Below are 14,200 nucleotides of genomic sequence, written 5' to 3'. Positions count from 1 at the left end.
CTTTGAGAAAAAAGTAGTAAGAGGCCACCAGTTATTACAACCTATTACAAAACAATAAAATTAAAACAATGTGATATTAATGCAAGAAATGAGACAGATGGGACATGATCCAGGAACAGACACTATTATATGTTACTTTAATATAAAATCCAGAAGTGTTGGGCCGCCTGGCTGGCTCAGTCCTCAGTCAAGTAGAGCATGTGACTCTAGATCTCAGAGTCATGAGTTTAAGCCCCACATTGGATGCAGAGCCAACTTAAAAAAAAAAAGAAAAGAAAAAACGTTAAAAAATTAACAGAATGTTAGTGATACCAGTTGGGGAATTTTTTTGTTGTCTTTTGAAGCTTTGATGAAGTCCTAAATCTCAGGACCCAAGGGATATTTGCTCCACATATTCTAAACAGAGAAATAGACACATGCCCACGAGCTTACTCAGAAACACAACGTGGATCCTGGCACCCTTTCAGGCTACATTAAAATAGAGTAGGATTTCAAACATTGTCTTCAGAGTGAGGCTTCCTTTGGAGACAACTGCACAGTTGGGAGAGCGTACTATGTTTTTCTACCGCTCCTCATAGTGGCAGAATCTTGCTTCTTCAAGGGAACTTCAAGACAATCACTCACCAAGTCTGACTTGACTGTTAGAGAGGAAGTATTTCATCACCCAGCCTGGCTGTTTGCTGAGCTGTAAAGCTTGGGTCTTACCTGGCGCAGCTATTAAAATAGAGCATGGTAAGACCTCTCTGTCGGGCAGCAGCCATCAACTCAAAGGTAGGCCAAGATGGGCGCTTATAAGTACATCCAGGAACTATGGAGGAAGAAGCAGTCCAAGGTAATGTGCTTTCTTCTCAGGGTGCGCTGCTGGCAGTACCGCCAGCTGTTTGTGCTCCACAAGGCTCCCCACCCAACCCACCAGATAAAGCGCGCAGGCTAGGGTACAAGGCCAGGCAAGGTTATGTCATATATCGGATTCGTGTGCGTCATGGTGGCCGCAAACGCCCAGTTCCTAAGGGTGCTACCTACGGCAAGCCTGTCCATCATGGTGTTAATCAGCTAAAGTTTGCATGAAGCGTTCAGTCTGTTGGAGAGGAGCGAGCTGGACGTCACTGTGGGGCTCTAAGAGTCTTGAATTCTTACTGGGTTGGTGAAGATTCCACATACAAATTCTTTGAGGTTATCCTCATTGATCCATTCCATAAAGCTTTCAGAAGAAATCCTGACACCCAGTGGATCACCAAACCAGTCCACAAGCACAGGGAGATGCTATGGCTGACGCCTGCAGGCGGAAAGAGCCGTGGCCTTGGAAAGGGTCACGAGTTCCACCACACTGTTGGTGGCTCTCGCAGAGCGGCATGGAGAAGACACAATACTCTCCAGCTCCACCATTACCGCTAATCAAAGTAATGTTTGTAAAATTCTTACCTAATAAACAATTTAGGACAGTCATGTCTGCTTTAAGGTGTTCTTTAATTTGTCTGTTAAATTTAGTTGACTGCAGATTGTTCCATGAATGCATTGTCAAATTATGAAAGTTAAAGTGCAATAATGTTTGAAGACTGTAAGTGATGGTGTATCTTGTTTCTAATAAGATAAACACTTTTGTCTTTGCTTTATCTTATTAGGGAGTTTAATGTCAGTGTTTAAAATACTGTGTGGTATAATAGGTATAAAATAAATTCTGTAAAAGTGGAATGTATAAGCTAGCCAGGTAGATTTGCTGGTGCATGTAATGAAACCTACAGCTTATTGGAGTGATGTAATGCTCTGGTTTACTCTCAAATGGCTGTTATTAGGGGTTTGGAAAGAAGAAGATTTTTAACTGGATCTTGCTCGGAAATGTGAAGACTATCCTAATCTTTAATCATGATCATACGTAAACTGCGTTAACCAGGAACCGCATTTTAATATTCCAACTGTGTAACTGTTGCTTTGGAAAGAATACTTAAAAAGAATCCCACCAATTTTTTAAAAGAATTGAATAAAACTACCTGTTACAGGAGGGTTCTCTTAAAAAGGAAAATATATCCTGCTTAATCAAAGCAAAATTGCCTTGGTCTCCACAGTACTGTTGAAATTAACATAAAATGTGGAGGCTCCCGGTTGTATCCCACGACTCCATAGGATCTATAGAATCCTGAATTTCCTGCAAAGTAGTTAGTTAATGGTCTCTATGAAAACTGATGGAAATTGAACATTAGGTAAATGAGAAGACTAAGATACATAAGCTAGTAATTAGTGCTAGAATTGGGAAACTGGTGGCCCTCAGATAACCTTTCAAGTGTGAGGATGAAAAATTAAAGTTGGCTTTGATTAGAATCTTAAATACTTTATCCATGGTCTTTGTGACCATTATGAATCCACTAGCCACCTTGGGAGAAAAAAATGGGGTTGGCTTTAAAAGTACCTCATTGCTCATTCCAAGTCCTAAGTCATCTTGGGTCAACCCACTTAAACATTCCCATAGGCTATTGAGAAAAGTCATGTAGTTGGCGTCATTACAAGTCTATAGTTTTCAATCTAATCCTTACATGTGTTATTCCCAGTCACTTTTCTCATCCTTAACTCAAATCCCTCAAAGTCTTTGCCAGTCCATCAACTGGGCCCACCTTGATGTTAAGTATACCACTATTCTGTGTCCATTTTGTCTTCCAGTAGACGAGGTTTTTGTTTTCCAGGGTGAATTTGGGCGTGTAGGAATTACGGGAGAGGAATTGCCCCAATTTTAAGTTCGCTAACTTAATCCATGGTTTGATTTCAAAATCTAATTGCTGGTTTCCTTGAGCCAGTTTTTATATATATTTTTAGGGGTCTGAAGCTCAGTTAAATGATTTCTAGAAAAAGGCTCAAAACCTCTTGAGAACTAAATTCCTTTTCCACTCAAAAAGAGATCCTAAACCATATATATATTTTGTGTGTAGAGGTTGTTCAACTAAAGGAATAAATGTTTATTAAACTAAAAAAAAAAAAAATAGACCATGGTAAGAACATCATAAGGGAAACTTATTCTGGCTCATCTGGAGTTGGGGGAACATAGAGAACACTGTTTGAGTCTTCCCTAGAAAAGTCTGAATATGAAAGGCTATCTAGAATTGCCTTGATGGCAAGGCCAATACCGATATGCAGAGTTGGAGCAGCTGAGTTGCTGAGTTTCTCAGAAACCCATAAAGACAACTTGGATGTAGTGAGTCTAGACTGGTGCCATTTTGAAAAAAATACCCCAAAAGAACTGCCTGCCTGGATAAGTGGACCCTAGCAGAAAGAGGCTGTGTGAGGGTGTATCAGGAAAGCAGGAGCTGAAGGAGAGTATTACAAGGTCACGAGAATGTACATCATCCCCATAATGGACAGAGGGCCAAGGAGCCAGAGTGGCTCCTTGGTGGGGGGGGGGGGCTCCAGAGTGGGGGGGGGGTCACCAAATAATTCACTAAATCACCCCCTAAAAGAGGGAGTTGGCTTTTGGTTATCCACCCCCGTAGATAAAAGAAACCTGAATCTTTTCAACATTCAGCCAAGTAAAAGGATGATTTTGTTCCTTTTCATCTTATCCCCAACTTCTTACTCTAAGCTTAGATGGGCCAAAAATAGCAGTGAGTGAGTGAATGGAGAGGAGAGAGTGAATGAAACCAACAATAGCCAATTAAACTTGGGGGCAAAGAGGATACACTTGAAATTGAAAGGAAGATGAATTTTTTAAAATTTCATTGGAATAAGAGTTTTTAATACTAAAAAAATAAGGGTTATTCACTATTGTCCAAAAATGGCTATAAAAGCAGTGGGATCCATGGTGGCTTAAAAATATATCCACAGATTTTTTTTTTTTTAAGATTTATTTATTTAAGAGAGAGAGAGCACAAGCTGGGGAGGGGCAAAGGGAGAGGAGACAGAGGATCCTTAAGCAGAGCCCAAGGTGGGACTTGATCCTATGATCCTGAGATCATGACCTGAGCCAAAATCAAGATCCAGCTGCTCAGTCAACTGGGAGCCAACCAGACTATCCTTATGCAAATTCTTTGACACTCCTACCAAGAGACAGAGTCTATGTCCCCTCTCCTTGTGACTGCTACAGCGAATGAAATGTGGCAGAAGTTGCCCTAGGTGACTCTGAAGGATAAATCAGGTAAGAAATACAGCTTCTCTTGGACACTTACTCTGGATTCTCTTGGGCATCTACTCTGGGAGCTGGCTTCTCTTGGGCACCTACTCTGGGAGCCTCTGGCTACCATGTGAAAAGGTCAGCCATATTGGAACTATCATGTGGAGAGATCACATGCAGATATCATATTAAGAAAGAGACAGAAAGAAAGAGAAGCAGAGGTCTTTTAATTGCAGGGCAGCGTCTAGGGAGATGCAAGTAAGGTGAGTGTGGCACTTGGTTTTTAAGACAGAGGACATCAAACAACAACAGCTAGTAATTAGCATAAATCATATTTTAATGCGATATTTTCTTAAGACTTAATGTGCACGATGAATAAAATGACAACATTTTACAGAAAGACAGGTTCAGTGTCCCTGATTGTTCTTTTGGCTCCCAACTCCATGATGGCTCAGCAGGGGACTGTTAACTCATCTGATTGACTGGAAAGGACACAAAGCAACTTTCCAGGGGGATGGAAATATTCCACACCTTGGTTTGGTTAGTGTCTATAAGGTTGCATATAGTTGTCAAAACTTGATGAAAGGTGCCATAAGATCTATCCATTTCATCATTTGTAATTACGCCACTCGATATGTGTATACATATTTAGAAGGGGTATGTGATCCAATTCAGTCTAAGGAATGTTGGAGGAATGTTGCTGGAGGTTTGGGGGGCAGCTTTTTTTACTGTGAAGGAGAGCAGCTGCAGTGCATGGTCTCTGGGGAGCACTCCATGGGAACGCGGGAGCTGGGACTGTGGAGGTCATCCAGCCGCCAGACTGGATGAAAAGCTGAAAGAATCAGAGAGAAAGGGCCAGAGCTGTAAGGGAACTGCGCCTGACCACTGCATTTACTCTGGAACTTTCTAGTTATATAAGCCAGCATCCTTTTTATTTTACAAGCCAGTTTGGGTTGGACTCTCTGCTACAAATTCAGAAGGACATACAGAGAAAGTGATAAACACAAAACATCATAGGAGCCAGAAGTAAGCAGAGTCATGAAGTGAATGGAAGCAGAGTGTAGACAGCACATGGTTGTACCCACAAACAGGCACTGAGTTAGCCCTGGATAAAGGGCAGGGAATGAGACAGATCTCTGCTTTATTAGGCTTACATTCTAGCTGGGCTGAGTGTGTTGGGGTTGGGGTGGGGGGATGAAGGGGTCAACAATCATTCTGGAGAGCCTGAAAAGCCTTCTCCAGCAGAGGTGGACATTTGATCAGTGACATGAGTGAGGAAAGATGCCAGCAGTCTAAAGCACTAAAAAGAGAAGAAAGAGGGGAGAAAAAAGGCTTTTTAGGTAAAGATATAGCAGAACATTCCTGGAAGACAAAAAACAGATGAAAGACTAGAAATTCCCTAAGATCTTTAATGTGTATATAAATCACCTTGACACCAAGTTAAAATGAAGATTCTGATTTAGTAGTCTGGGGTGATGCCTGAGATTCTGCATTTCTCACCAGCTCCAAAGTGATGAAGATGTCTCTGGTTTATTGACCATAGTTGGAGTAACAAGGTCCTGGAGAATTGCTTTGTGGACAGGCTGGTCCACAAAGAAATTAAATTTTTTTTTAAACTTTATTACAATAACACTGACCCAACATTCAGGCATATAATCATTAGTAATTCATTTTAAGTGCCTTGATCAGTGATACTTTGGAAACTAAAAGCAAAACCTCAAAAACCTGACTCTTCACAGATAGTCCAAGAAGCACTGCCTTAGGGCCTAAAATATTACAACAATGGAGGGAACTAAACCATTTACTAAAACTGAAGGGAAGCTGGGAACCTTGAAATATCAAGTATAAGGAAAAGTTAAAACAAAATTTCAGGTACAAAACACGGGGATTAAAACAACCTGACATCACCACCATGACCACTACTGTACACACACAGACAGACAGACAGACACACACGCATACGCACAGGCAATTTCCATACAGAACTCCTGGTGACTAGGAGTCTATTTCTCAAACACCCTAAAAATACCCTCTTTAAATACGTTCAATGGTTCTGAGCAAAGACTTCTTTTTCTGGAATTTAGGGGCTCCTGAATATAATGCTGCTCCCTTAAAAGTGAAGCCTGTAAATGAACTAGCCCTTCCTCTGTGTATAGAACACAGAGCTGTTCACTGCCTTGTTGTTAAATAAGCCAGAATATGAAGGATCACCAGATTCTCTAGGAACCAATTTAAACAATTATTGTTAGAGACAGAAGGAAAACAAGGTAAATAGAAACAGGGCTTTGCTGAATCATCATTATGATAAAAGTGCAAAATCTTTAAGAAACCCTGGTCTTGAGATCTGCACCCTCTGAACTGACCTCCCATTTCTCTCTCTGTGTGCTTGTGGTATGCCCAGAGAGATGTCACACTTCTCCATTTGTTTCACCTATGGACACTCTAGTCTTCCTAATAATCCTAGCTATTCTTTAACAAACTCCCTCCAACGGAGGTAATTTCATTGTGTTCCTTGACACCTGAAAGTACCTGTCTAGCTCACCATGAATGGCTGAATATGTATATTTCATCAGTTTAAATGATTTAGTTGCAAATAGCAGAAAACCTAATTCAAATTCCTTTAAGAACCAAAGGTGATTTATTAGCTCATCTAAATGGAAATTCAAGAGATGGGGTGGGCTTCAGGTAAAATGTGATCCAATAACACAATGGTCATCTCAAAAACTCAGTTTCTTCTCTCTATTCTTATAGTACATAGAGACACCTTGAAGAAATTTTTTCATTATTGTTAATTGGTTATTTTCTTGATCTTTATTTGGACAACTGACTTACGTGTCATATTTTATAGGAAAGAGATTCCAAAATGTCATTCTAGCTTACATAAACTTGAGTCAGAGATTCTGGAACAGGGTTTGGATGGATTCCGCCCAAAAAATAACCTAGTCCCTAAGTTTTTACCCAGGATTTCCTCACTGCACCAGAATTCTGGGGGTATAAAAGCAAATTAACTCAAGGTCAGATGGTCATGACCTCCCAATGACCTTCCTTTCTTACTAAGAGAGATGAGATCCAATTGGACACATTGTAGGTTTCACTGCCTCATTCTTCTATAAACACTTTTTACATGAAGAGAGACAGATTATTCTACATGCTCTCAAAATAGACATAATTTTGCGTTTTTCTCATGCCTGGGATTCTTTCTTAGCCATTCCCTCCTCCTAATGGCTTTCTCTCCTAGACACATATATATTCATTATCCTAACATTTCTTACTTCTTCTTCATATTCTCTTCTTTCAATCTTGTCTGTTTTCAATGGTGAAAAAAAGTTAAAAGATTGTTTAAAACGGTCTATTTTTTCTAACATTAAACAGACTGGAAAAAAAAAGTATTCTCTTTTATCTGAGAAACTAGAGGCCAGTTGAAACTATAAAATTGGTCAGCCAGTAGACAGAGGGTAAAAATCGTTCTGCAAACTGTAATAAATTAGAAATGGGTATTTGTTATATAGCTGATAACCCTTAGGCAGGGGAAGAGGCAAGCATGCTACCTACATGGCACTTAAATGAAACATTAACAAGAGTCGGATCTACTTAAGGTCTGGAAATAGTCCATTGTCCCACAATTAGAATTCCCCCAGTATCACGTAGTTCTTGGGAAAGGATTCGGTTTATATGAAGCTTTGACCCTGGAGCCTTGCCGGTGCACCTACCAGTATGGACTGCCCCTCTTCCACACCTAGGCTCTCCACTGTTAGGAAGGCAGAACAGAGATTGTGTGCTTCAAAGGCAACTAAGAGTCCTGCCTCTGTATCCTCATGGATCAAAAACTGAATTTCCATGATCTATCTTTCTAGCAGACATTAAAGATTTTGGGCAGAGAACTTGGGCCTTTCACCAGTTTTCGAGTTACAGAGGAACAACAAATGGAAAATAATATTATGCATTTATGTTTGTACTTGTTGAAATATAACACAAAATAGTTTAAACCAATCCTGGAAGTCCCCCAAATCTTTTTCCCTATAAACATGATCTGAACGTTACTCAGAATTGAGAAAAACAAATTTCTGTAGAGAATGCCTCACTGAAGATACAGCTGGAATACACACAATGTTGCTAATTCCTTTATCTTCAGATCCCAGAGACCATGACCAACACGAAATAGAAAGAATTCTTAATCTGTGGGTTTGGAGTGAGTTTCAACCCACCCCATAGAGAAGATCAGCTCTTTTTTTTTTTTTTTAAGATTTTACTTATTTATTTGACAGACAGAGATCACAAGTAGGCAGAGAGGCAAGCAGAGAGAGGAAGCAGGCTCCCTGCTGAGCAGAGAGCCCGATGCGATGCGGGGCTCCATCCCAAGACCCTGGGATCATGACCTGAGCCGAAGGCAGTGGCTTTAACCCACTGAGCCACCCAGGCGCCCCGATCAGCTCTATTTTATCCTTCCATTTTAGCTTTCTTTGTAAGATTTTACTTAAACCTCTTGAATTTTTTTTTTTTAAACCAGAGGAATGTACCATACTGTCTCGTTACTTCTAGAAAAGCTTGGGCCCTCTGGCTTAGAATACTCGGAAGAGAATAGAGCAATAACCTATAAGGGTTAACTTCAAAAGGCGAAGCTCCCAGGTGAAATCATCCCAAGTGCTAGATAATTTTGTGAAAGAACTAACCTAAACAAAATGCCTTTTTGTCTATTGATACACTACTGTTTAAAGTGGGCATGTAGGGGGCACCTGGGTGGCTCAGTCAGTTAAGCCTCTGCCTTGGCTCAGGTCATGATCCCAGGGTCCTGGGATAAGTACCACATCAAGCTCCGCCTGGAGCCCTGCATGGAGCAGAGCCTTGGGCTCCCTGCTCAGCGGGGAGTCAGTCTGCTTCTCCCTTTGCCTGCTGCTCCTCTTGCTTGTGCTCTTTCTCTCTGTCAAATAAATAACTAAATAAAATCTTTAAAAAAAATAAAGTGGGCATGTAGGATTTGCTTTGCTCAATGAGATCAGAGGAATAGTGTCTTTTTAAACAAGGTAGAATCCTTTGCTTTAATGTCATTTATATACTCGTATTAAATCAGAGACTTAAATTCCTTAGACTTTCCTCTCATTCAGTGTTACAGGCTTTTCCCCTGTAATTCAATGGAACAGACATCATTTTATCTTTTAAGACCCTCAGAGCACCTATAGTACCCAGTTATGGATTGTTCTGTGGTTTCCTACCAGCTAGCATTTCGTGCACTTACTTCCATGGCAATTGAGAATGACCAGATTTGGAAGATGACAAAAGGAAATGATTTGCTATTCAAAGAGGAATCCTTTGGAATTTCTAAGCAACAAGAGAATCCTCTCAAAATGGGATGCTTTGAGATGAGTCTATGGCAAGAACACAAACGTTCTATTGATGAACTGTTCCTTCTTGCAGTCATATATTTATCCCATTCCATTTGAAGACTAACTAGTTACGAAAACTTTTGCTAGGCCCTGAGGATGAGACTGTGTCTTGGTCCCTGCTCTCCTGGAGTTTGTGGCCTAAGAAGGGCAGAGAGTCACTGCATAAGTCATTATAAAACTAAATATCTAATTATAAGTTAGGATAAATACCATGAAGCCATAGCATAGGGTAAAATGAGAATGTAGCATAATGTTTTTATACTAATTTGTGGGAATCACGGAGTAATCTCAGTTACTGGCCCTGCTCATGTAAGTTGATTTTCCCCTCCTGCTAATCACGGATTGGGCAAAGATTCCTAAAATTCTGATGGGGGAGTAGAAGGCTGGCTGAAGACAAAGCATAAGCAGACACCCTGCAACCTTCCCCACCCCCACTCCTGGGTTGGGACAAGTGTGACATTCTTCAAGGAATCTCCCAACCATCTTAATGTTAATGCCTTGCTAGAGGGGAAACACAACCTTAACTTGACAATGGCAAGGCCTGTGGTATCCAGCAGGTATCTTTAGCATATGAAAGTTATTTTGAGGGGCACCTGGGTGGCTCAGTGGGTTAAGCCTCTGCCTTCTGCTCTGGTCATGGTCTCAGGGTCCTGGGATCCAGCCCTGAGTCAGGCTCTCTGCTTAGTGGGGAGTCTGCTTCCCCCTCTCTCTCTGCCTACTGCTCTGCCTACTTGTGATCTCTCTCTCTCTTCAAATAAATAAAATCTTTTTTTTTTTTTTTTTTAAAGAAAATTCTTTTGAAACCTCCCTTTTCCTTACTCCTCCAACCCCATCATATATAATCAGCCACCCCTTCACAACCCCAGAGCAGCAGGTCTTTCTGCCTACAGGTCCAGTCCCCGTGCTTTAATAAGCCACCATCTTGTACCGGTGACGTCTCAAGAATTCTTGGCTGTCTGCTCTGGACCTCACCCCACTGAACTTTACCTATATTCCAAAACCACATCAATTCTATCTTCAACCTAGATTTCTCTATACATTTGAGTGCTTTTTTGACTTCCTTGCTTGCCTGACTCAAACCTAAATTATCCAAAATGGAACCATGATATTTCTGCTCAACGGTGCTCATCTTTCACAGTTCTGTGTCTCAGTGAACGCCCCTACCATGGACCTTACTCGAGGAACTCCAGCATTTAAAGATGAGGGGAGGCGAGTTGGCAAAGGAGATTGAAAAGTGGCCTGATGTCAGAGGCAGATCTGCCTTGAAGCTAGTGAACCTTAAGATTCAGGGTATTTGTCTGGGACTGGCTCAGTTGGAAAGCCTGTGGCTCTTGATCTCAGGGTTGTAAGTTTGAGCCCCAGGTGGGGAGTAGAGATTACTTAAATAAATACAACTTAAAAAAAAAAAAAAAAGATTCTCAGTCTTTCTCTTGCCTGGGAGGAGCCCTAGCAATGTGTTTACATGGTCACATATTTACAAAAAGTTTTCAAAAGAAATATCTCTTTTGCTTTTCTTAAAGCAGAGCCCCAATTTGTGTAAGCTTCAGATCCCACACACTGGCCGCTCCCTAAGAAGAAGGAGCAAAACTGAGAGTGTGATTGTATGAATTATGGGGTGGGGGCGACACTTCAATAGAGTGTTCAATAGTACAAATGCATCTGGAGAGGACAGAGACTATATGGAGAGAAACATATCCCCTGGACTTAGTTAAGGGGGAGATCATTGGTGCCTAGCAAAAGCCTTTTAGTGCAATGACGGGGACAGGAAGCCAGGATACAGGTGGCTGATGTCAAGAAATTTAACTATGAAGGAAAGAGGAGAAAATGTAACTGGGAAGAGATGGACTGGGGAGTAATGTTATTGCCTCCCTGTCTTCCTCTGTCTCTCTCTCAATGGGGAGATCTGAGAGTGCCGATTGAAAGGTTACACAAGACAGAGATGTGTTGAAGATACAAGGGATGAGTTTTCCCCTCATCCTAACTTCACTTTCATTTTCAAAAGACTCAGAGGAGATGAATATCCCCAGATGCTAAAGAAATCTAGTCAGTGCTTTCATTTCCCCAGTAGGCAAAATTACACAGATGCCTGTGTTTGAGAAAACACAATGGGTCTTGGACTGAGGACACTCTCTCCAACCAGGGCACTTTAGCTCATTTTACTCCCAGTCATGGGCAGGTAACTGATCTATTTTGAAGCTTTCTGAAAATGTCCATTTTACAGCTCAAATTAGCTTCCCTCTGGAGCCTTGTATGTTTTAAAAAACTGTATTTCCCCTGAAATATTTGGTGAATATTGGAGAAATACACTTTTTTTTAGTAGACAAAAATTTTTACAAGTCTGTCAAAGAAATCAGAACTTTTAATTCACGAGAGTAAAAGAAATTCTTTTAAATATTTTAAATTGGACTTCCGAGTATCCTTTGATGTATATACTCTAATATAAGATGTATGTATTGCGAGAGGAAGCTATTTTCTTCTGCAGAAAAAGATTTCTGGGACTCAGGAACTGAGGGTATCAGAAACACAACTTTAAATGGCATAGAACAGAAATGAATATATTTGTCTGGCACCATGCAATTTTTAACCCTTCTTTCATGTTTATTGTTTCTGTCTTCTAATTGGCTATGTCTAAGCACACTAATGTTCTAAAAGTTACTTAGAATGTGAGATTACTAAGGCCCCACTCCCCATGCCCCTTCATTAAAGTTTATGCTTCTCATCACCATCCCATACCACTTAAATAAGCTACCAGTACAGAAGGTATCTAGAAGGCAGTCCACATAATGAAAAAAAAAAAAAATTAAGTCCTCAAAACTAGAAATAGAGTCTACCAGTTCCCACAGGTTGCCAGATTTAGAAAGAAAAAATACAGCCCCCCCCCCGCCCCCGGTTAAATTCGAATTTCAGATAAACAATGAACAATTTTTCAGCATAAATATGTCCCAAGCTGCACGGGCCATAGTTGGCCAAAAGAATTATTCCTTGTTACTGGACTTTCCCATCTAACGGGGCGCCCTGTATTCCCCCAGGCAACCTCACAGAACCCAAGGCCCGCACCCCAGGCCCAGCGACCGCGGAGCTAGTTTAAAACCCAGGACCCGCCGGCTGGGCCGCGCCCCCTGATTGGCCGAGGCGCGCCCGCCGCCCCGCCGGCCGCAGGCGTCACGCAGCCCCGGCAGCCCCGGCCCCGCCGCCGCCGCCGCCGCCTCCTCGTTGGCAGCCCCGGTCGGCGCAAGTGCGGCGCGCGCGGGGGGAGGGGGCGCGGCGGAGCGCGAGGCTGGCGTCGGGCCGCCGCCGGCCGGGCGGGATTAAGTTTCTCGGTCGTGCGTGAGTGTCTGTGCGCGTTTATCCCGAAGCTCCTCGCCGGGCCGTTACTTCAGCAGAGAAGAGGGCGAGCGGGAGCGAGGCGAGGCTCCCGAGTCCCCGGCGACCCCGGCTCCCCAGCCCTCCTCCCCCTCTGCGCTCCCGCCCGGGGCGGCCGCCGCTAGCCGGGTAAGCCGCGCCGAGGCCCGGGCCCTGGAGGCCGGAGCGCGCCCCCGCGCTCTGAGCGCGCGCCGGCCGGGAAGGTGCGCGGGCGCTGGGGGCTCGGCGCGCGGGGCAGGCGGGCGGGCGGGGTGCGTTCGCCCCACCCCGCGCGGCCGGGCCGTACCGGGAAGCCGCTGCTCCTCCGGCTCTTTGAAAGGATGGGATCTGGAAGTTTCCATGCTACTTGCACGGCCCCCGAGCGCTAGTCCCAGTCCTTTCAACCCCCCACCCCCCCGCCCCTTTGCCCTTGCTTACTCTAAAGGGTTTAAAAGTTTTTTTTTTTCCCCTTTCTCTTCACCCGGAGGGGCCCTGGGATGGTGCTCGGGAGAGGAACCGCGGGCCTGGCGCTGGGCCAGGCGCTCCGGGACGCAGGAGCCTGTTGCTCGTCGCTGGTGTGGCCGCGCCCCGGGCCGGACGCCCCCTCCACGGTTACGCCGTGCCGGGCGCATAGGTCGGGGGAGAAAGCTTCCCCGACTGGCGTCTCTAGCCTCGTCTGCCGGACCCACAGCGCGCCGCTAATTGGTACCCGCCCCCCATCCCCTGCGGCGCCTCTGCCCTTTCATCCGCTGTCCCCCATGGTGGGAGCAGTGGGCTCTAGCCACCCTCTTCAACTACCCCGCGCCAATGGGGCGTCTTTGTCTGCGATTCGCAGCCGGAGGATGCCGGATGTTCCTCGGGAAGCGCTGTTCGGGAGACGCTTTGTGTCTTGGGAGTTGTGTGTGTGTGTCGGGGGTGGTGATGGTGTAAATTTTTGCTTGCGTTCTTTGCAGAGGCACAAAGGCCGGGCTGTTCTTTACCGCAGATCACATGGAAATTCAAGCTGGGACTGCCTAACGTAGGAGGGGCCGGGCGACAGCCGGGGGTTGGGGGTGGGGGCCGGGTGGCCGCCGCTGCGCAGTGGCCAGGGGCGAGTCGGGGGTGGCGGGACGTCTCCATCGGTCTCCGGGTGGGGTTGCAGAGCTTGCTCAGCTGGCGAAGAACCCGAGCGTGGGCGCTGCGTGTGGGGAGGGTGCGGGTGCGGGTGGCAGCTAGTGTTTCTTAGGTAGCATCAGATAAAAGGACCATGACTTCAGCCTAGAAAGAATACTCACCATGTTCGTTTGATGTCCAGAGGGGAAGAATCTGAAAAGTGTCTAGACGCTGTCGCCCAGCTTTGGTGGACAGCTGTAGTGTAAACATCCCTTTTGCGTTTCTGTAGACA

At 44.1% G+C, this 14,200-nt stretch overlaps 1 protein-coding gene and 1 pseudogene across 2 annotated transcripts in view; both read left to right on the top strand.

The window, feature by feature from the left end:
• The first annotated feature begins 781 nt into the window (after window positions 1-781).
• Window positions 782-1,395, top strand: LOC308353761 (large ribosomal subunit protein eL15-like; annotated as a pseudogene). The gene has a single exon. The product of its transcript is annotated as a large ribosomal subunit protein eL15-like (transcript).
• An 11,372-nt stretch (window positions 1,396-12,767) lies between these two features.
• Window positions 12,768-14,200, top strand: part of MPDZ (multiple PDZ domain crumbs cell polarity complex component) — a 156,602-nt gene continuing 155,169 nt past the window's right edge. Inside the window, exon 1 of the mRNA XM_080819599.1 lies at window positions 12,768-12,966. The gene's annotated coding sequence lies outside the window, so the exon portion shown is untranslated. The remainder of the gene's footprint in view (window positions 12,967-14,200) is intronic.

Source organism: Martes martes (assembly GCF_963455335.1).
Source record: "Martes martes genome assembly, chromosome: 12".
Lineage (NCBI taxonomy): Eukaryota > Metazoa > Chordata > Mammalia > Carnivora > Mustelidae > Martes > Martes martes.
This window is presented reverse-complemented; position numbering and strand designations above follow the sequence as displayed.